Genomic DNA, 23,855 nt, shown 5'->3' on the forward strand with positions numbered 1-23,855 from the left:
CGAATCATAGACAAAGCTCAGAACTCTCAGCTGAAGCAACCCTAATATAGAAACATGCGGCCCACATGACCTATTTTTCGTTTACCTACTAGCTATACAATCTGGGATATATAACCGCTAAATACTACTGCTCAACTCTTGTCAGATTCATTTCTACTCAACATTAATGTTAAAAAATGGAGAACTGCAGAGAGAATGCGGGAAAACGATCACCTTATTCGAGCATTCGTTTGAAGCAAAACAAAGGCATTTTACACAGTCGAACACAACCTAACGCGTAGAACTGTTTGTTATTTTATCGCGGTCGAGGAAAATTGCATGAGTTTTGTAAACCCAAATGCAGAAAACTAAAAGCGTTAAAGGCATAACAACTTATTTTTAGCTTAATGCTCACATCCCTTCTGGCTATTTGAGCTTTGTTCGGCGCACACTATGCTTGCTTTAGAATGAAGGAACGTGATTTAAACTATCGCTGTGGCTCCCACGTTTATTTTTGTTTTGTAGAATACGACCAAGCCGACGAGGTGCTGGGATAGCAATCCTGCCAGCGCAGCCAAAGGAATCGTTGTGGTTATTTGCGCGTGTTTCGACTGATTACACACTGAGGGCGCGCGGAGCTGACAGCGAGGGTAGGCGCTCAGCAGATTATAGTTATCACTGTCATAAACTGATGATAATGCTGCTGGATGTGATGGATGGGGTGCATTACTTGTCTTTGGGCGGATAATACCTGAACTTTTTCCTTCATAAAAGCCACTACATGATATCCGTGAATGTAATTCTCGCAATTAAAATTCGCGACACCACAAATGGCAGTGCGGGAAAATATGTAGCCCTTTTTCACCGTTAAGACCTTCGTGCGCTGATAAGCTACTGCTTCTCCAACGAATAATGTACTGGTATTCCCGACACTGCGATGTAACGATTTGTCAACTTGTTCTTAAGCTTTATTTTCCCGTTCTTGTGTTGTGCGCCTGTGCCGAAGCTTTACGTTCAGTAACACATTTACACGACATTTCTATGTTGAGATTCAGAATACCCAAATAGGCTTTCATAGTCTCAGCCACGTCTACCCTAGGATCTGAAAGTTAAAGTAAAAAGTAATGTGTTACCCCGGTGACATCAAGGATGTTCTTGAAGTTGGTGTTAGAGTCACTTGGTGCTAGAGTTTACGCAAATATTTCTGGTAGCATTAGAGAGGTTTAGCATACCGTTACCGTGTTTACGTTACCGTATACCATGATTGTGAGAGTTGACTGCGCATACGCGCGACTTACCATGAACGGTAGCTTACCGGCACAGCTTTTACCACTTTTACCGTCGCCACCGAGCTTCCCGAGCCGACGAAAGTGTACCCGCGCGTCTTGATTGCAGCAAACGCACTGCACGCCGGGAGTACTACCTACTACAGCCTGTTAAAATAATCTTACTTGATCTCGTTTATTATATTATCGTTGGCAAATGGTAACCGAAAGTCCGCAAATGACCAGTTTTTCTCCGACGGATGAACGAAGGAAGGATAATACAGTGCATGAAAAGCAGGGAGGTTAGCCAAGTTACAGTCCGGTTGGCTACCCTACGCATGGGAAGTGGGGGAGGGATTTAAAGAGAAAGAAGTGGTATTGAAAATACAGGGAATTGAGCTATGAGAAACATGGCCGCCCCTACTTGTACTGAGTCCCTATCACCACAAATACTTCGGACAAGTTACTGAGTTCCAAAGCTACGGCCACTCGATGTCTCACAGCTGTGACAGTCGGTTCTTACGCCTCCGAAATCGTACCGGGCAGACAACTTATTTGACTCATTTTATGCCTGAACATTGTGAATGCCTAATTTTCAGGAGTCACAAATTCAAGCTATTTAAGCAAAAGCACATAGTTCCGAGCAACAAAGTTTTGTGCCATTCACCTCTATTTTTAGTAGTACTAAACATCACTCACTATGTTTAATATCACCTGGTTTATCTGCTTAAATTTGTATTGTAATTAGCGCTGGCAAACCTGACCGAAACCCAGGATTAGCGGCTTCGCTGAGCGTGAGCGCATCACCTGTCAGACTTCGCGTTACGGAACTACGGGAAGATGCACGATCAACCTGCAAAGACGGCACTTCAACAGGCCAGCTTTACGTATGCGATTAAAGGGTTCTGGAACACATTTCAAAGTGTCTTTGTGTTTCACACCAAGCTTGCCGATATTATGATCGCGAAAGCTCTCTTTTGTAGTTTCTCAGTTCAAATCTGCTCACGATGCACGATCAACCTGCAAAGACTGCATTTCGACAGACCATCTTTATGTGTGCGATTAAAGGGTTCTGGAACGCGCTTCAATGTGTCCTTGGGCTTTGCGCCCAGCTTGCCGATATCATCATTGCGAAAGCTCTCTTTCGTACTTTCTCAGTTCGAATCTGTTCAGATCTGGTCGTCATCATGTTCAACTAAGATTTTCTTGAGTTGCCTTGATTTAATCGAAAATTGGATGAAAGTGGCTTTTTTGGATGCCTTACTTCTGCTGTGATGAAATTTGTTTGAAAAATGTTGTATGTCGAAGCTGCTGCTATACCCAGTTTTTTTGTTGGTAAATTTCATTGTTTATACAAATATGCATGAACTGTTACTAGCTGCACACCTGCTCGCTCCCGTCATGAACTTCTACTCCATTGTGCACAGTACAAACGCGCGTCTGCAAGAATGAGGTCAGCTGAACACACGTTTATATTTTGTTCTGTACAACGAAAACACATTATAGCTTTTCTTGATCGACATTACGCGCTCCAAGCACGATTGCCTGGACGTGCCGCCGCCGCGGCGACTGGAAACTCGCAACAGGTTAGAAAACTAGGTCAGCGCGGAAACATTCGGTGGATAAATGAGCCTTTTGGCAGGGTCCCGGACAGCGGTGCTTGTGGTGTAGTGGTTATCACATCCGCCTAACACGCGGAAGGTCCCAGGTTCGATCCCTGGCAGGCACACGTGTGTTTTTTTCTTTTTTGCAGAGTGCACTGGTGATTTTCCCCCGTCCGAAAACAAGAGGAGCAAAGAAAATGGAGCCTGGTTTGTACACTCGACAGCGTTCTGTTTTCACTAGCAGCCACTGCTATGTTCGAGATGCATAGCTTTGTTCATAAGTAGGATTACATAGGCCCTAAGGAAGCGCAAACTAGAAAAGTGGATTGCCTAATTAGGAAGGGTGATTGAGCCGTTCTACAAATAACTCTAGGAGCTTGCACTGCCGCACTGACTAGCACAGGCGTATTCATTAGAGCCTCAGAGCTTACGGGAGGACATCGCACGGGGCAGCTTGGCCGCCTGACGCACAATTCAGTTGGCAGAGTACTCGTAGACAACCTACGCATTGCCTACCTACAAGCCAATATCACTCAACGAGACCGTGACGAGAAACCACTTCCTTATTTGGCACCCACCTCAAAACACTCACCCCCAATACCTTTCTGAAAGACGCGGGCAACAAGACGGTGCATTAAGAGAAGAAATACCTGATTGTTCAATGCAGGTTATATTTTCATACTGCGGAGTATCCTGAAGTTAGTGCTTTTGCCATAGCACAGTCATTCATTCATCCGATTCTCCCCCACTCACGGACCTCGCCATCCAAGGCCGTCACCCTAAAGTGGCGAAGACATGGCGGTGGCGATTGCCACCGCCATGTCTTGCCACCGCCATGGCGAAGACATAGACCGACTCCTCCATTCATATTCTCAGATTAAAAAATGCTGTTGTAATCTATTCGAGAGGCGAGGTCTCTCCTCAGTACCACCAAAGTCATAATCAAAAGCCACTATTTACCCTGCAGATTTCATCTGTTTCCAAGCCATCGCATGTATTTGAGGAAGTGAAGCGACACAAACCGCAGCGCGAGCTCTGGACCCCGACCCTGTGATGGCAGCACTGCTTGCCATGCAGCCATATCAACCCGTGATAGCCTAATGACGTACAGAGACATCACGTTATGTTGCCACATCTCTCGCGCAAATACCCCACTCACCCAACCCTATTAAAGTAAGTGGAAGGCCTTTGGCGCCAGCTTCAAACTGAATCTTTCCCTGTTTAACCATGCTTCATCACATTTACCCCTTACTATATCTGAAAACACTCTGCCAGCACTGCGGATAATGGGCTACAATACAACACCATATGTGAGCCTGCATATCTGACCCCTTCCCTCTACCAACCTTCCTTTGGCCAATGCGAAGCAGAGCTAGGTTGCTCAACCTGGATCTCAAAAATAAGCTCATGCGTCGGGCAGCCATACTCGCCGAAGCCCAACAATCTTCGGACACCAAGCTGCACTAAGCCTTTGTTACATAAAATTCAAAAGTCAATTTAGGTTTCGACTGCTTATGTCTAAGGGTTTACTTAGGATGGTTTGTCTTGCAGCCCTGTGTGCTTCTGTATTGCCTGATATGTTCACGCTCCCGTGCGCTCAAGGTAACTAAGGTTTCGGTCTGCACTCAGGAATCTAATCGGTCCGACTAACTCTCTCAACGGCTTTTCTGAGAAATCATGAAAACTACTGTCTCGCTGGAGTTGCAATATAGTCTCAATTACCTTTAAAAGATTAGTAAACTTTGTAATTAGTAAACAGTGTAATTATTTAGAAATCCGTTTAAGAACATAGAAGTGCCAGGCTTATGTAGACGGAGAGAGGGAGAAAGAGCGCACATTTATTGAAAGAAAAACAGAAAAGGCAACACACTGAAACGTAGGAACAGCGTCGGTTTAGCTACAACAGCTCTCTGGCCGCTACTTTGAACACATCGCAGGCCTTAGGCTACGCTTACGTTGACATCTAAATTCACTAGACATCGCGTTGTCGTAAATGGGTTGCCTTGCGACGCCCAGGACGCGCACAACCGGTCGCCTACGCGGAAAGCAATTCAGCCAGTGTTTCTGTTCACTTCACAGGAGCAGCTGTGCTTGTGGTGTAGTGGTTATCACATCCGCCTAACACGCGGAAGGTCCCAGGTTCGATCCCTGGCAGGCACACGAAAGCTTTTTGATTTGTCGTGTCACCTTTTAGCTATCTATTTTCAACTTCCATCAGCACATCTATGTTCACATGACTTGTCTATTTACCTTAATTTTGCAGTCATATTACGCCGTACTTTGGCAGGAAACCGGTGCGTTGCCCTGTGTTGGAGCTAGTTATGTTCATGTTGGGGCGTATGACCACAATGGTGGTTGCATAGGGCTTTAGAACGGCCATTCACTTAAGGAAAGCAATGATAAGAACACGATAAAAAAATCCGACAAAAAATAATGATGTGTACTCCGCAGGAGAGAGAGAGAGACTTAATGGGTCAACCGTTTTAATATAGTACTCCTGTGACCAAAATAAAATTGTAAATCAGGGAGCAAACTCTTCGGGAGGACAAAAAGCAAATACCGTTCTGTTCCTCGTCATCTACGGAGACGAGCTGCATTGACCACAGAAATAAAGGAGATGACCTCCACAGTTTTATTTGTTGGTTCTGATAACTTAGCAGCGAGAACAATCACAACTGCATCGGCACTGCAGTTGTCGTCTTCGCTGTCATGACAGGTGGATGAAGATATCGGTGGAAGCCTAGAATTCCCGTTCCTATATAGGTACGAGCCTTGAACATCCTACTAGTATGCACCCTCCGCCATCTACGCGACCGCTCGAATCCCTTCCTCTATCTTTTCAGCAACCGCTAAAAGCACTCCTGCGTTCGCATTCAGTAGCCTTCCAAGAAAGAACGGATACCTCAATGCTGTTTTCAATAGTCTTGTATTCACTAGTGCCATAAGGCAGATTCCCCACCTTCAAAACACTTTAAAGCCCCTGTAAGGCGAGCATAGGCGAACAAACAAGTGAAGGTCACGGCTATAGCCAGCGGCATATCAGGAGCTCCACAATGAACTTTGACGAGCAATATTAACGAGAAAATCACAAATTATATTGAACGTCGCCTCTGTCGAACCGATAAGCGCTATTATCATCGCATGTTAGGCGCGGGGTGACCGCTTAAAGAGACCCGCTCCGGAGCTGGCCGCTCCACGACGTTGGTGGGCGACGCCGGAAATTTTCCACAGTGCCACTCTTCCAACAGTTTGTTGGCGCGTGCAATACGATGATAGGGAAGAGTTTCCAACGAAAGGCATCTTCTCGCGTTTTTTCGGTGTTGAAGGGTCGCGGTGGATTATTGCAGGAACGTCGGCATGCTGGCGGGTGATCCACTGGAACTCTGGCTGCGGGTGCGGAAAGGGAGCTCCGACAGGCGCAGCCACCGTGGGGACCTCTCCTTGGCAAAGTTCTGCAGAGAAGAGTGAACGTAGTCAGAATGTTGGGAGAGCTCTCCGACTTGCTAAGGAATATAAAGCCATCCACGAGCATTACTATTGAAAGGAAAGGATAGCACATCGCAAAGGTTAACATGCCAGCAGACGAGAAGCGGCGCTAGTGCGGTATCTTTGCTGGGATGGCCGCCAGTAGCTGCTCACCGAGGCTAATCTAGTAACCTTGGGTATATTCCTACTGCAGCCAGGTGGAGAAACCCAGTTCACATACATACACTAAGTCGTGCCCTCGGTCATTTTACTTTTGATACGTAAGAAGTAGAAAAGAATACTCAGGAGAGACGCCGACATCGCCTTTTTCGAAAATGTTTCCACCACTTCAAAACGTCTACGAGGCCCACTATTCTTATCCATTCTCCTCTGCTGCGTCTCGCATTCCCTGCCGCCACTTCTCTTTAAAGATCATCTGGTGAGGCCAGCCTAAGCGAGAACGCCGAAGAAACTTGCTGAAACCGTGAAATATGTAATAAATAATCCGTACTGGTGTTCTCCACTGCTAATTTTGTGCACACCTGTAGCTCTGTCTGGACGGTGCAAAAAATTGCAGTAGCATTTAGATAGATGTAGCCACAGTAACTGTAAAAATCAAACAATCTGTGAGGACATCCTTGAAATAACGTCACTTCCGCACCTTCCTAAGGCGTGTGGGGCACTAAGAGGTTCTGTTGAGTTTTTGTTCCTCAGTAACGTCGGATGCCACACAAACTCTCGCTCCATCCATGCTCGGGAACAAACCGTTTATAGAGCGCTTGTTTGCGGAATGCAATATTATTTATGCAACTTCGAACAAGTAGCCAGATAGGGACGTGCAAATTCAATACCTTCTACCGTTTCCAAAATTCAGGTCTTGTACTGAACAGACTTCGAACAGCAAGGGTGCCTTAGACAAAAATTGAGGCATTCATCACACCACTGGCAGCTCAAGAGCTGTGCGATTTATCGGTGCCACAATATAATGCACTCGTATAGGCGGCACTTTGTAGCAACGAAATAAAAGATTAAAAGCAGGTGCAATGTTCACCAACTGCAACGTACTCGATGTGTAGCGGGAACGTCACCACATTTGAACTATTTGGGCTTGCGGACTCGTGGCCGCTAGATTAAAAAGGTTCACACACATAAAAAAACTGGCTTAGTAAACCACAAGGCAAAGGGGAAGAAATTTTGAAGCAGTTTTAATCACTTAATCTTGAATAGATCTGCACCGATGAACAAATTACAACACAACGTTGGGAGCCAATTTTCTTTATTAGGGACCGAATCTCACTAAGTGACACAATATTACGGCTGTGCGCAGGTATGTATATACATGCTGTAGTACAGGATGCGCGGCAACACATGGGTGCGTGTCAACCTAAACAGACAGCAGCTTGACTAGATTACCAGCTCCGGGGGTGGTCATAAAGAATCCCGATACTCTCACTAAGGCATTCAACTCCAGAAAAAAAATAGCAGCGGCTTAGCTCGGCTATGCCAGGTTATACGTAGCATGAGGTAAACTTCAGCTGGTTATTCTTAGCTTTCCTGGCTGTCTAAGTTTAGCTTTATTATCATAGGATAAGCTTGATTACAATGCTTAGTGCTCCTTCAATGACACACACATGGTATACGCATTATGTGACACACGTATATTTATTTTTGCTCAACGTCTGGTTGCTTCTCCATTGTCATAAAGACGGCTCGATGGTTCGGCGCAGCGTTAGACGTGGCTACTGCGCAACGGAGACTTACAGCCGGGCACGCGCCGGCGCCAGTGCGTCTGCCACGGCTATGACGTCACTTCTATAGAATGCGCAGACAGGCGGAGCGCGCGGCGGCGGCGGCACCTGCGCGTCAGGTGTGCAACATGTGACGTCACTGCTCCTCGCGCATGCGCAGCACGGCTCTCCAGGAGCCACGCGAAACTGCCCAACCTCGGCCAATGTAGCTCACGATACAAGGCGCTTTATCCGGCTGACGTGTTTTGAATAAGTAAACATATAACTTGCCGTTGCCGTTAACTTGCCCTTCGAACACTCCTTCCACTGTTTTGAGTAACTGCGAAAAGTACCGTCGCTATTAGGTTTCAGTAGCGTCCGGGTAGAGCCCCGGCCTTTGACGTGTAGGACCTTGGTTCGAGCCCAAGCTGTGCCAGTTTTGCAAAGCCGTGCTTTGTTTCTTTTTCCTGTTTCATTGTCTCTTCAATACAATCGCCTCATTCCTTTCGTAAATATGAGGGTTTTTTATCCTTTACATTGGCTTGGTGTCGGGTACGTCATATCAGCACGTCTAGTTAGTTTTCTCTATCACACCGGAGAAGCCTGTCCTGAACCCATATCCAAGCGGAATATCGCACTGACGTCGCCTTTATTGGCCAATCTCCGGAGCGAGTAGGTGTGGAGTCTGGTTTAGTGTGGATATGTCGCATTCAAATGGGTTGGGGGCGGATCGGTGGTCGACTTGAGACGGCGATTGAGACCGTCAGTCGCCTATACCCTAGAGTTTGCACGCGACCAGTATAAGGACGATTCGGAACTCCGTACTGATTGCGTACAGAAAGAAAATTATGCCGCCCGATTTATCGATCAAGGATACCAGACGGAATGTAGCAGGAAGACATCATTACGAGAAGGAATAATGCTTTCGCCTTCAAAGCACGCGACACTTGGTACTTTTGTGCACATCAAAATGCGTGTAACATGTGGTGTAGGTGTCGGGTAAGGGTTTAGTCACCTAACATTCGCTGCGCTTTCCAGCATAACAGGTTTGTTTGTTTGTTTGTTTGTTCTGCCTCATGAGACACTTCCTGTCCTTGCATTGAAAGTACCATCTCTTGAAACAATCTGTCGGAAGCCTGTCCTTGCCACTCACGAGCGCGTGCCTCTCAGCCTGCACTCGAGTGCGTGTGCCAAATTAACGTCTTATTTGGGCATGCAGTCAGAGGAAGTACATCACGCTTGTGCCGGTGCCGTAATTTATCACTGCACGTTTACTTCGGACGCAGATAAATTGAAGGACAGATTAAGACAAAGGGCGTTCCACCGCATTCACGAATAGCCAGGGATAGCCGCTTGCCGTGAGATCTTTTGACTGCGGGAAAAAGAAGTGTTAACAGACGAGTTGCTGTAGGTCGAGCCTTTTCGTTCGTCTGCTGAAGGTCGTGCGTCACGCAGGGATGGGTGCGTGCTTCCTGGCCCGATGGCGACCTTTATCCGTGAGTTTGGGAACAGCCGCCACTCTGGATTCTATACCCACTGATAGAGGGCGCAGTGGTCTCGCAAGGGCGGCTTCCTCCCCTTCCTGCTAGGTGAGAAGAGTGAAGGAATCTTCCCTCCTCTGAAATTGAACAGCCGATTGCCTTGCGCGAACCGTACAATTTGCGCGGCGACGGCGCTGCCTTTCATGGGCGAGCACCTGTTGAAGTTTAAGCCGATTTCACACTGGGTGAACAGGGTTTCATTTTTTGGTCTACTCTGGCTTTCATTGTAAATTGAACAGCCTTTTCTACACTGTTCATATGCCCAGTCAACGAAGCCACGCCGCCCCCCGAATCCCACACAAACGGGATTTCTGCTCAACATTTTAATGCGTTTGCACTCAACGAAGTTTCATTGCACGGCTCTTGATTCCTGTTTTGGTTTTGGCATAGCATAATAAACTTACGATGTTCAAAAGCTTTTACACTGCTTGGTACGCTTTTTTATTACATGGCCTTGAATTATGCGAATAGGTGCCCCCGACAGTAAACTTCAGGACCTCATTCATACCTGTATTACACATCGAGCGCAATGAAATGAATTTGAACCTAATATAAACTTGGCAGTAAATATTCGTAACTCGGAAAAACTACTGCGGCCGGACGTGATAGCCATGTCCGACGAGCAACGATTTTAATAATCCAAATATGGCTGTATCTAGCCGGGAGAGCCAATCTTTTTGGGAAGCCACGCTCCATCACTTCAAGACGCTTATTTCTCACGGAGGCTTTGAACAATGTGGGAAGAAGTACGCAAGTCCACGCAGCATACGAAAATTATTGCAAAGTAGCCTTCATGATAATCACTTTGTGGCCAGGTAGGAAGTGAGAGTACAGTCCTGCAATGCACGGAGATATCATCGGAAAAGTTGGCTGTTGTGACTGAAAATCAAAAAATATCCCCAAAAGCATACATTTGATGTACCAAAGTTGTAGAAATTTAATATTGTATCTGGGATTCACGTTCGACAAATATTTTTTGCGGTGCACTTTTCTCCGGGACAAGAAGTTAAAGGTATCGAAGGCCTCACACCACGTGATTGGTTCTTATGGTCCTGGTTCATGCGTCCGCGGAGGCTTGGGTCCTTGTCGTTTCCCTTCCAGAAAAGTTGCCCTTCCACAAAATGATAATAAGACCATTGCCGCATGAAAAAAATTACATTATTTCTCTCTCTCAACGTTTTCTATCGTATCTTGTGGAAAACAATAATGCGGATTAACACTACTGGAAATGCGCGGCCCTGCAACCGCTTACCACAGTCATACTTCTCTAGAATGGCGCGATCAATTAGGTTTCTTTTTAGCATAGATTTTAATATGCCCAGGAAGCATTGTGTTGAAGTTGTAATAGCGAGGGAATTTTAATAGTGCTCCTGCGGAATGCTTTCAGAGGAGTAGTAAAGTGGGAAGCCGGGAAATAATCTTTACGCGTAACCATTCATTAGTGATATGACCACTTTGTTCCTGATTACTAATACAAAAGTGGATATGCAATGACATGATTATGCGAATCAAACCGAAGCTCGGAGGCGAAAGCTGCTTGCTAAAAAGCTAACCTGACTGAAGGTCGCTAGTTTCTTGTCCGGCTTGGTCATTTCACCCGTTCTTCCAAAACCAATTGTGAAGCAGCCAGTACTAAGTTTACAAAAAACCGTACGCACTGTACCTAGAACAACGCACGGTCTATTTATTTTCTTTATATACAACCGCAAGTTTTCAGTAGCGTGTTTAAACTCAGTGTCGTGCCTGAAAAAAGGAAGCGACCCAAATCCCTATGCGCGTCAAGACATGAGCCAATAAGAGTAGTTTCAAAAGACAGGCATAGCCAAACGTCTGTCTTTTCAAATCCTTTTTCCACGATCCTGTCTCGTGTCCCCGTTTTATGAGGCTCGCATTCTGCCCACCAAACATTTTTTTTTGCAATAGAAGTCTCCCCGTACTCAACAGTATAATCTGTCGCCAGCAAATATTCTTCGCTCTACTGTTTGTCGGCAACGCGTTTCCCGAGAAAGGGTGACATTTTCGAAATTTCGGAGGAATAAACTCGCAACAAATGCCTCTTCAGCTGTAACTAATCAACTTTCGGCTGTTGAAGTGCAACGCGGTTTATGACGCTGTGGGTGGGAGATGTTTTCAGACAATTTAAGCTGAGGGGTAGCCTTAATGTTTTGTTGAATATTATCTTTTCTTAGTAATGTTCACGAATATGAAACACTTCTTTAGAAATATTAGATAGAAAATATGTAGTCTGTCCCACACTCAAGAAATATTTTAACTTCTGGCCGGGCGGATAAATCGAGGGACAGGTTGACAGACATACATACATACGGACAGACATTTTTCGCGGCTGGGTAGCCCAGGAAAGACTACAGCGTCTTTTAAAACACGTGCGCTAGCTGTCCCTTTCAGTTGTCGCAAGGGCTATCCCAAAGGTATCACCCCGCTCCGTCCCGAAACCCGTCCACGAACGCTAGCGCCGCTAAAGAGTCTAGCGGCGAGTAACATAAGAACTGCCGCTCACGCCCTTGCGCTTTGAAGCCCGCGAGACGCGGCAGGCCGCACCTTGCGTGCGCTCTAATCCAGGGGCCGTGCACCATACTTCGAACCAAGCACTGTAAATGTAACACCAGAGAACGATTTTAATGTATGTGGCCAGTCCTTGGCTGCCTGGTATACCCAACAGTTGTGATCATGGTAGAAACATACCTGTAATGAACAAAATCGGCTGGCCTCGATATGCTCAGCAGACAATAAAGTATTGCTGGAAAATACCCGCTTCTTTTATAGGGAGGGTAGCGTGCCCTTTTCAGTAATTTGTAACGGTGTTCATCCAAGCTTCATGATATAGGCGAATTCGGAATCAAGAGTGGATCATGATTCCTTTCCACAGGAGCTAAATATTGAAATCCTAGTTCCGGCAATATAATGAAAGATCTGAGTTGCATGTCATAATATGGGTCTGCGAAAAAAACTGTGTGATGGCGCGGGACAAAAAAAAAGGTGACTTTTTCCTACACTGTAGAAAAATGGACAATTTTACGGAGAAAGCTGCTGGTAAAATGTTGCCGGACAAATTTCCGTAATTTAGACAACTAAAAGGACTTTAAGAACCGACATTCCGCAGTACGGAAGGGCCGTAACAAAACAAACAGTCCGTTTCAAAAAGCACGTCTTTCCGTAATGATAGAACCATCAGAAAAGAAAAAAAAAATGTGCCCCCGTCGCATGCCCCCGCGTGAGGGACACGAGTAAATACAGAGCATTGGGGGTGGTCACGTGGCGTAGGTTGTGGTAGTTGGCTGTGGTAGTTGTAGTTGTTGTTGTCGTACGGGTGCGTCGATGGCGCTTGAAGGCCAAGTACGAGGAAATGCACGAGGCGTTGGAGCACAGGGAGTTTGCGAGCTTGGACGAGTTCCTGCGCGCCTTCGACGTGCGGTCCGGGGAGGAGTACTCGGAGATTCTGCGGGCTGGCGCGTTGCGTCCGTGCGTGCTTCACGCGAGGACCCCGCCGAGAAGCGCGTGTACGCGTTCAACCCGTGGATCGGAAGGGTTCTCGACTCCGACATGGACCTGCAGATCATCCTCGACCACTACGCGTGCGCGGCGTACGTCGTGGACTACGTCAACAAGGCCGACCGCGGCATCTCGTTCTCGTAACGCGGGGTCCGCCGCTCGCCGCTGACGTTTCGAAGCCGTGTCTCGCTCTCGATTCGATGGATCCGCAGCTCGACGCTGACGACTGGCGGCGGCCTCTCGTTCTCGACGCTCGGGATCGGCCGCTCGACGCTGACGCTTTGCCGCTGCCTTAGCGCGCGCAGTAGAGGGAGAGGAGGTAGCACCTGCTGCTGCAACGCCTCTTTCAGCGCCGGAGCACGCGCTTGCGCGCCCGCACCTGTTGTTGAGAGCGGACAACGCCGAGGGACGACGGGTGATAGTGCGAGTTAAAGAAATGCTCTGCATTTAAAATACTTCGACGAGGAATCGAACCCGCGCCCTTCATCGAATCGGCACGACGCTCAAGACCACTGCACCAACGCACGAACGCCGCACTCGTGCCGAACAACCTGCATACTACATGGTTGCCCACCCTGCGTGTGTCATACATCGGTGTTTACTAGCTGGCTTACAGATTTCCTGGCTGATAAAATGCGATTTCTTAATTAGCGCTTGCGCAGTAAGGTTCCGCAAAGCCCCACAATAGTTGATCGCCATCAACTTCGCTGTTTCGAGAAAGCGCTCACCAGTATGTGTGTGACTGGCTGCGACTACGATTTCGCACTGCATGAATAGTGCTTGCTGTGCTTTGGTTTTAAGCTTTAGGCTAAATACTTCGGCCGATATTGATTGCTTAAGAACTAAATTACCTTCCGGAACTCTGCTTCTGCCCACAAATGACCTTATATTTTCTACAAGTGTTCCGGTCACACACGCATGTGCAGTTTGCAGGTCCGGTGCAGAGACGTCGCCGGAGAGTCGTAAAGACAAGATACAGCGCTCGTCTTGAGCGGTATGGGCCTCATAGTCCTCACTAAGTTTACTACACTTTCGACACTAACGAAGCAGAGCCGCAATCATTACGCCACGAATGTTGTCGGGGCGCAATTTTCGCTTTTCGATCAATTCCCGACGATTGAAACGACAATATATTTCTTGCAGTTATGAATAAACAGATGTATTTTGCATAGCAGGAAAAGATTCCGTTTGACGTGTAACGGAGAGAGCGTCCGTATACTGAGGGACGGAGCGCACTTCCGTTAAATTACGGGTGTTTTCTTTGTTCTGCATCAAACGGAACACGGCTCTGTTTTATTACGGCCATCTGGTCCGTAATTTGTCCGTAAAATTAAGGATTGTTTTTACAGTGTACAGCAGTCGGCGATGAGGTGTACGAGAAATGCCCCAATGGCCTGTTTGGCCACTTGTGTTTAGATTGTTTGTGCTTGTACTTCTTCCACGATGTGTTTTCCTTCATGGGGTGCCGCTGCCTATATTGGTCACGGCTTCCCAAGAAAGGTACACCGTAAAAACAATCCATAATTTTACGGACAAACTAGGGACCAGGTGGCGGTAATAAAACAGAGCCGTGTTCCATTTGTTGCAGAACAAAGAAAATACCCGTAATTTTACGGAAGTGCGCTCTGTCCCTCAGTATACGGATGCTCTCTTCATTTCACTTGAAATGGAATCTTTTTCTGCTTTGCAAAATACGGGCGTTTGCTCTGTATGATGCAGAACAGAAAAAGATCAGTTTCTGTTCTGTCGCAACACCAACAAAGGGTGTTGCGACCATACTCCCGATGCTGTTGTAGACTACACTGACCGAGACAAGAATGGCGCGGCCGCAAACGAGGTTCCATTCGCTGGTCATGGTTTTTACTCCCGGCTCCAGATCGTAGTCCCAATCGAGGCAGTCTGTCTCTTCCAGACGACGGACCGTCACCGTGGCCTCAACGACTACTGCTTTCGGAGATTGCCCCACAACCTCTGGGTAGATGGTGCACTGTCCGTAGCGGTCATTGCTGCGCAGTGGAATGGCGCTCTTCTTCCACTCATCTGCGGGAGCGTTGCCCATTTATGAAGGCTGCCGGCACCAGCGGTCGACAGAGACCGCGAGCAGTGATGTGGCGAGCCAGTGGAAATTGAGCGCGCCGAGCGGGAGCTGGGCGCATGCAAGTAGAAGTGCCTGATGCCAGGGAGTGCGCCCCCGGGTTTCAGCCGAAAAAGGTTCTGGGAATGCTTGTGTGCCTCCTGACCCTTGTCGGAACGTGGTCGTGGTTGCCCTGCTCCCTAGGGGGCCAGCAATGACGGATGGAGCCGAAGCGGCAGCCACTCTCTTTTCACCCTTCGCAGCTGCGGGAGGGGACTGGACGAGGGAGACGTGGTTCAGAGTTTTACTGTTGTGTCTTGATGCGTTGTGGTCCTCTCTGGTGCGTTCGCTTTTTTCCGGTGGTGCTGTCGTAATTTTGAATGACGTCGGCACAGGCGCACCCAAATGAGCTCCCACGGAGGGACGATACTCAGAACTTTTCCTGCGAAGCCACTTGGAAGACAATGTTTGTGGAACTGCTTCCGGATCACTGAATGCGGGGGCTGAATTCTCGAGGGCTGATTTGATGTCTTCAGTTGAGGGGGAGGAGACGCCGGACAGAAAGGGAACAGCTAGCTATTCCGGGGGTCCACTGTCCTTGGATGTTCTCGGCTGCTCGGCCTCGTCCGGAAAAGTGGCGTAATCGATGGTGGCCGTGGGCGGGGATGTCGACGAGTCTGTCACTGTCACTGGAGGTGCGCTGCACCTGCGTGCAATTCTGCACACACGCAGAATAACGCAAAATTAGAAACCTGCCTTTGTGTCGCCATTTAAAGCGAACTGTCCTAAATAGAAGAAACAATTACGTCAACAGCGCTTTCTACCGCCTACTTTCGCACGGGGACTAAAGCGTAAACTAAAGTGTTCACCCATCCATTTGTCGCCACCATTCCGGGAGGTTATATATCACATATGGCCCCACTTAGTATCGTTCAATCTTCTTCTCCAGGACTTATATTGCGATAGCATTAACAGAGCTGAGACATATTCAAACGGCGCTGGTTTCTTTTCATTTTTTCCCCTCTCCGGCATCGTATCGAATGTTACAAAGCTTACGGCGTGTTAGCTGCGGAGGAGGAAACTCCTGGTCTACTATAAGTATGTAAGATGCTTCATGTTTCAATAAAGCTGGTGGAGATGGGGCTGCCATCAAAGGTGCGCAACTAAGTTATTAAATTACTGAAGCGGGTGCTCGCACACCTCGGTAATTTCGGCCTCATAAAGCAAGCATTTTGTCAAAAATTGTAATGGCTAAGCACACCCAGGCTCGCTGGTGAATCGTGGAAGCCCTCTTTATTGCATTCCAATGTGAATGCCGCAGTTGAGGTATCGATCAGCAGAGCCAATGCATAGTATTCTAAAGGGTTTTGCGGGCATCCAAAGTAAGAAACGAATACTGCTGTCCTTTCAGCAGGTTCTGCCACTGTCAAGAAGGGTTGCTAGTTTGAAAAAAGCGCTTGCTGAAACTGATGTTGTACTAGCACTATTCGGTGAGACGTTTGTACTTGCGCTACCAACCCTCGAAATAGCTGCTGAAGACAGCAGCAAACACGAATCCTTTTCGAAGGTGGTAACATTGTCTTGCGACAGGTTGCATGACAACTGAAGAATACTCTTTGGTGAACATGATAGACCATGAGAGTAACGCGGGGAATACTAATAAACGAAAATGGGGGTGTGTACTGACATCAGGCGACGCAAACACGGCGCTTGGGCGTTGCCGTAACCTCTTTAAAATAGGTACTAACGAAGGCGATATCTGCTTGGTCATACGTATTTGCATCTTACAGGTCCGAAAAAATGGCAGCAATGCAAAAATACCGTACGTGTCACTGTTAGTTTTCTGGTGTCTGCAAAACAAGTGATTTTCGGCTGAGTGGTCTTTGGTTTTGATTCTCACAATATCGGATGTTCATTTACCCTGTTAAAAGCGTGTTTCAGGATCCCTACAAGCAGAAAGTCACATGTTTCAACGGGGTGAACATCACAAAGCCCCTGTAAAGTTTACTGAGGGAGCATTGCATAGCTAAGAGGGTGAAGACCTTAGCGTCGACATTTCTGTGAATGACGGAACAATAAATTCGTGTACGCATATAGTAGACGGAATAATAAGATGGCGCAGTACATTTATGACGATTCAGTGAAGGTGCTCGTTTTCCGCAATTAATCAACAGTTTTTCCCGTTAGGAGCTCAAAGAGTTTTTTATATTTTGGTCACCTTAACTGCTAAAACAATAAACTTCACTCAGACGTGTCTTTAAATTGTTGAAGGTATGTAGCATTATTTCTCACATATATGGGATGGCGGGACGGTCGAGGGATATTCCTAACATTCTTCAAGTATTTGAGTTATTGCAGCTCCGTTTGATTACTGCAATCAGTAGACCAAGTGATCTTTATTTTATTTATTGCTCTGCGACACATAGAGAAGTGAAGTCAGTGGATGCCAGAGAGAGTAAAGGAAACAAGGAGAGTGAGGGACAATGTGCGCTGAAACACTGCTCCATTTCCTCAATTCCCTCGGGTTTTTTATGTGCAATTGGAATGAAATCTTAATACTCCTCGACGAAGATGATACACCATGAGGGTAACGCGGGCAATGCTAATAAACGAAAATGGCGGTGTCTACTGATACTAGGTGAGGCACACACTATCGTAGGATGCATAACACTATCTTAAGAGGCAATCATAAGAGTGCTACCTCCACTTTCGGCCAATCAGTGAGCCAATTACCCAGAAGAAATATAAATACTTACCCCATTCGTTTTATGTACCTAACGGCGACAAATGAAATACTGCCTCGCGGCGTAGTGCGTGAGACCGTCCTCTTCGACGGCCAACTTGCGTTGTCTCTGGAAGGCTGATTTTTGTAAATACCAAACTGAAAACCTGCTTCCGCCAACAATAACGGCCACTATTTTGAGATACAGGTTGTGTGGGTTGCTTCGTTGCGCGCTACATTACTGGTGCCTCGATTTCGCAGCTAAATCTAAAATTGTGCTTCCATGTAAAAATATTGAGTCTGTTATGCCTACGTCTGTTACGGCAATGTAATTCTCACTAACTTCTTTTTACCGAACGGGGATGACCTACGCTTCACTGCCATGAGGATTGGGATGGTGCTCCGTTTCTCTTCAATCACAGGAAACTCGGCCATTCGTGTCGTCTGCTGGTTAAAAGTACCTCTCACCAATAGACACTGTGGGAAGACTGCAGTAAGAAGTATACGGCAGAAACTGAGCGCAGAGGACACACTACTGTCCAGACTGAGCATAGGAACATGATAGTGTTCCAATGCCTCGTGTGTCGATATTTAGATTGATATTAATGATCGCCAGGAGATCGAATTAAGCCGGAGCCCTCCACTACGGCAACCTCGATTGCTGTAGCATCGGCTGTAGCTTCGCCGTGTTGCACCCCATAATCAATTCATACTGTTCTCATGCAAGAATGAAACAAGGAGTGTACACTGAACTGAATAACGGTAGAGTCGATCCAGACGTTTCTCGATTCTCAGTCAACTGAATGACATAATTTCCTGCGTGCGTGTTTGGAGCCACAAGACTCTGTTGCCTGCTACCAGATTCCCTTTGGACCGAAGTAAAGTGGCAAAACCAATAATGTACCAGGACCTTTTTGTAGTTTTATGACAGTGGCTTGTAGCATGGGACGCGAGTGGGGTCCCATGAGGAGCTACATCATCGCTTAGACCTTCACGGCACTCAGCATGCAATCGAGTAAAAGTATCAAACCGGGATAGTCTCCCTTTAACAGGGGTCACAATCCGGCCTTTTCACTCCACTCACGTAATAAAGAGCGGACTGAAAGGCAAACCCACGCTCGCCAGAAGGCATCATACTTTCCTTAAAAAAGATACCCGCAATTCCCACAATTTGCGTAGTTACACTAGCGGGGTGAGAGATTCTGGGCCTGCTCCCTTTCTGATGTTTTACGATTTCAAACATACTGTGTGTATAGGAAGCAGGACACTATAAAGCTGAATTCAGATCATGTGACATCGTCGGAAACTTCTGAACCAGACTCACTTTTTGCGATGCTTTGACCGCCTTACGGCATGTCCGTTCGAAGTCGTCGCGACCGTGAGTTCTGTGACGTTAATGCTCGGGGTAACGTTGTCATGGTTGTCCTTTGCGGACTTCCCTTTCGCGTTGTCTTTCAGTTGAAGGTGGCTCGTCGGGAAGAACGTGGGTGGCGCGAATGAGAATCAAGCGAGGCTTAGCGCTGCGTTCGGGAAAGCTGGAGATGATGACGTCCTCAAAGATTTTGGCACGTGCCCACAAGGGAGGACTGACCAGGGCTAAATCGGTTGGTGAAATACGTGAGGGTCTCAAAATACTGAATTATTTCCGGAAAGAGCCCGTAAAAGGAAACGAAGTTATCAATAAAACCCGGATTACCCAGTAATTAGCACCCTTCAGCAATTCAGACGACCTGAAGCAGAAAGAAAATTTTAAATGCAATTATATAGATATATCCCTTTTTGCAAACCCCAAATTTGATGCACCAGTCAGTAGATAGTGTAAGTGGAATCCGAAAAGTCAGCCCCAAACGCTCATTTGGGTCCTTCAAAAGCAGTTGTCTAGCTATTGAGAAACGGCGGCAGTCGAGAAAAAAATGTTCGATTGTTTCCGGGACCTGGTACCGCACGCATAGTTCCGTAGGTGAAATTCCTGATCTGAACAGATAGAAATTAAGCCTTCGAATCTTGAAGCGCAGCTCGGTGAAGGTCACTTCGCATTGTTGAGAACCACCCGAACTTTAAAGAGCAAGAACCGATGATTGCTTCCTCGTCGTCGTCTTCCTTCATCTTGCAGGAAGTGCACGCGCTTGTGCGAAAAAGAAACTGAAATTCAGGAAACATTCAGTAAATAAAATCGGAGGGAGATTAAGATTTGCACAACATTCAACGAGGCACAAAGGCGCTAGGAAACCGTTCCCCTTCGAATAAGCCCTGCTGGTTTCAGAGGTGTTCCCACGTTGTGTTAAAAGGCATAGCACCTCAGTATGTCGTTAAAATCAGGCAGGTGTTGGAGCCCATTTTCACGCCGCTTGACTCAACGCAGGTACGCCACGTAGTGCCAGCGAAATTATAATCTGCTCCAGCGAAGCTTTTAGTCAAAAAAGAAAAAAGAAACCCTGCAAAACTCGTGTTTTCCCTCGTGAAGTACTTCTCAACTAAGGATGGCATGCATTTCTTACGCCAATGGATTAAATATTCATAATTATGACCAGCCTTTCGGACGTTCCATGCAAATGGCGCATATTTATGCCAAGTGACTACAGATATTAAGAGTGCGCTTATACGCAGTCCCTTGTCATTGGGCTATCCAGTTTCAATACCTCTACGCCGTTCACACTAGAGAGAGAAGGGAAGGAGAATTCCCAGTTTCTCACCAGGGGCATCCAACTGACACCGCTCCTCATAGACCCCATGAGTTGCATTGTCTTCAGCTACGCTTTGCTCATGACAAGTTGAATCATGTCACCACTCATTATGTGGGAGAGAGGGGTGGTATACTGCTGTTCACTGACGTGTGAAATAGACTGAGGGTCATGATTCCATTTCTTATGAGCCTAGGTTGCGCATAACGAGGCTACATCCTACTACGGAAGGATGACGATGCCGCTTTTTTTCATGCTCTTCCCATTAGTTACTATAAGGACCGACCCCTCCTCCCCACTCACGCATCAAGAGCAGAATCAAGCTCATAGCAGTGATGACGTCCACTAGAAGAGAGTGGTGATGATTACGACATCCCACGCATTGTGGCAATAACAACTCTTTTTTTGCAGGCTTAACGCGATAAATCTACCATTGAACTTTGAGGCGCACGGGAAACTCTCCAGTCTGCGTAGTTACGTTGCAGACGTGGCCGAAAGCGAGGTAGGTTCCCGTTTTTGTGGAACGTTGTTCCGAATGAGAAGGAAGGGGCCTTCGCCGGATTTCGGAATAAATTGCGTGATATTCAACTTCCGATTGCATTTTGAGTGCTTCCTGCGGATGTTAGGCAAGGCGCCGAAGAAAACTATAGAGCGGTGTTCAGATTCGCGCATCAGGTTGATGACAACAACAGCCAAAAGTGGACGATAACCTGCCAGAGCACCGTGTGAACATGCCCGGCAGAAAGTAAAGGGGCCGCTTTGATCGCACATATATTCTGTAGCCCCATGCTTGTTCCTCAAAAGGGGCCGCCTTCAAGGCGGGACGATGGCCGTATTTTAAATGTTCACACACTGCGCAACGGCGGAGGCCCACACCTGAAATCAGCAAACGTCTTTCATTTCATAATTTATTTTAAATGTTCGCACACCTGGAAAGTGTAAATACTTGACAAGTGCGACCTGAAGAAGTTACTCAGCGCTTAAGTAGTTCGTTGTTGACAATAAGGATGAGGGTTAGATCACCGTCCCCCGCGGCCGTTTTCTAATGTAGACGGAAAACGAGAACGTAAATGTGTCGAGAGTTCGACGCACGTTGAATATCTCCTAGTGGTTTAAATTACCCTGCCTACTGGCAACTTAAGCTGCGCCTCAGGGCAGAGGTGTACATCGGGTCATCAAACGCAGCAATTTTTTTAAACTGTATTTCTAATGAAAAAAAAAATAAAAGGCACCTTCCGTTGTTTTAAAATATTACGCGCGAAATTAGCAAAATCGAATCAGCAAAACACGATATGATTGATATTGCTATACACACATCCTTTCCGTTGTCCTACCTTTCACAACCAAACGCGTCACCTATGCAAGGGAAGCAACGTGCCGTGGTTCTTGGTATAATTGTCAGCTTTCCAGGGCAATAGAGTGGACGAATCCACATTTTTGAACAGATACAAGTAATATAGATATAACAGGGAAAACTTAGCATATGGTTCGCACTCAGTCCCTCTTCAAGAAACTGCATCCCTCGGCTTTGGAGGCACTGGTATTTCGTCTTGGAAGGAAAAACAGCACTAAAGCAGAACACACTGTTGTTAAAGTTGGTCAAACTTAGAGCGCGATTCAACAGGGACGACAGAAAGACGGCAAACACAAGCTCTAGAGACAACAAACACATCCCATTTACTCAGCACTCGTCCTTTCTGCTTGCCCAACTTGTCCCAGATTGCCCAACCTGTCAAGCCATTATGATAATGATAATGGTTTGATAGTTTAGGCAATCTTCTCCTCTCTTTCCTGTACGTGCTTGTTGTACCTTTCCCTGTAAGTGGGCTATTTATTTTTTCCAACTTCAGTTGATCAGTAAAAGCGACCACTTGATAGTCAGCGCTTGTGGTGTGTATTTCTGTCCATCCATCGTCAAAATGTGCACTGTTCCTTCCTTTGAATCTTACCACCAGCGAACCCAACAAGGTACCGTTTTGGAGGATATCAGTTCCCATGTGACAGCGAGGCATTTGCACCACAAGTTTTTTTTCAAAGCTTGCTTGATAGTACCGCCTTTTGCAAGAATTACTTTGCGGTAGCAAAATTTGCCTTAGTAAATATAAATGTCCGTTTCTTGTACACTAAATTGTCGTGTTTACTTCAGCGACAAGTGCGTTGTACATATATGGCTGCTAACTCAGTACACATGCGCAAGCTGTTGCATGTTCCACGCTAGTTCATTCCGGTCATGAACTTGTACCTTATTCTTCGGCACACATTAAGAGGTCTCTGTAAGGTGTAACTCAACTGAGCCCCCCTTCTGTTGTCTTTCGTCAACGCAAACGCATCATCACTTCCCAGAAGGTTAGGCTCCTCAAGGGATCTTACGTGCTCCGGGAACAATTGCCGGGACGGGCCGCCGCAACGACGTCTGGAAACTTGCGACCGGTTGCAAAAGTAGGTCAGTGCGGAAACTTATATCGATAAATGCGTTTTTTTAAAACAGCCCGCCAGTTGTGCTTGTGGTGTAGTGGTTATCACATCCGCCTAACACGCGGAAGGTCCCAGGTTCGATCCCTGGCAGGCACACATTTTCTTTTTCGTGGCGGATGAAGTTTTAAACAGTGCTTTGGCGACCAGGGCTGCACCGCCAGGCGGGAAATGGCTGCCGGACTGTTGAAGTTACTTCATGAAATAGCGCTTTTCACTCGAATATAACTCCAGTAGGCAGTTTTCAGTTTCCGGAAGAAAGGTTTATGAGTTTCACGGCATTGCAGTGAATCCTTCCGTTCTTTCACTGACAAAAAATGCTGTTTCTTCTAAATTTCTTCGCCTACCTGTCTCGTCAATACCAATATATATCTATAAAGAGTTACGATGGACAGACCAACTGACCGACTGATTCATCAACACGCAGCCAAAACTGCTGGGCCTAGAAACTTGAAATTTCGGGTGTCCACCTCTATCATAGCCTACGGGCTTACTAACGCGGTATTTGCGGACATTCCACCCCTAATGGAGACAAAGGCGGACACTGTTTCTTGCAAATTTGTGATTCTCGTGCTCGTTCGTTAAGAAATTGAACTGGTTTTTGCTGATATGCTGGAATCTCACAACTGTTTGAAAGTAGTTTTGCTGTTAAGGCCTAACAGGTCCTAATGATTTTAAAGCTCCTTGAACTTCTATAAAAGAAGTTTAACGATTTTGCCCTCAGACCCCGCTAAAAAGCCACAGAGATTGTTCGACATTGTACCCTCAACCGGGTGAAGAGGCCTAACCGCTCGTATAATCGTCCAGGAGAAACT

General features: G+C 46.7%; 3 non-coding genes across 3 annotated transcripts; all 3 read left to right on the forward strand.

Annotated features, from left to right (window-relative positions):
- The first annotated feature begins 2,900 nt into the window (after window positions 1-2,900).
- On the forward strand, window positions 2,901-2,973 carry Trnav-aac (transfer RNA valine (anticodon AAC)). Its single transcript has one exon. It is a non-coding gene; the product is annotated as a tRNA-Val (tRNA).
- A 1,962-nt stretch (window positions 2,974-4,935) lies between these two features.
- Window positions 4,936-5,008, forward strand: Trnav-aac (transfer RNA valine (anticodon AAC)). The gene has a single exon. It is a non-coding gene; the product is annotated as a tRNA-Val (tRNA).
- An 18,058-nt stretch (window positions 5,009-23,066) lies between these two features.
- Window positions 23,067-23,139, forward strand: Trnav-aac (transfer RNA valine (anticodon AAC)). The gene has a single exon. It is a non-coding gene; the product is annotated as a tRNA-Val (tRNA).
- The last annotated feature ends 716 nt before the right edge of the window (window positions 23,140-23,855 follow it).

The sequence above is a fragment of the Haemaphysalis longicornis genome, unplaced genomic scaffold (genome assembly GCF_048455015.1).
Source record: "Haemaphysalis longicornis isolate Haplotype H1 unplaced genomic scaffold, Haemaphysalis longicornis Haplotype H1 scaffold_3, whole genome shotgun sequence".
Classification (NCBI taxonomy): domain Eukaryota; kingdom Metazoa; phylum Arthropoda; class Arachnida; order Ixodida; family Ixodidae; genus Haemaphysalis; species Haemaphysalis longicornis.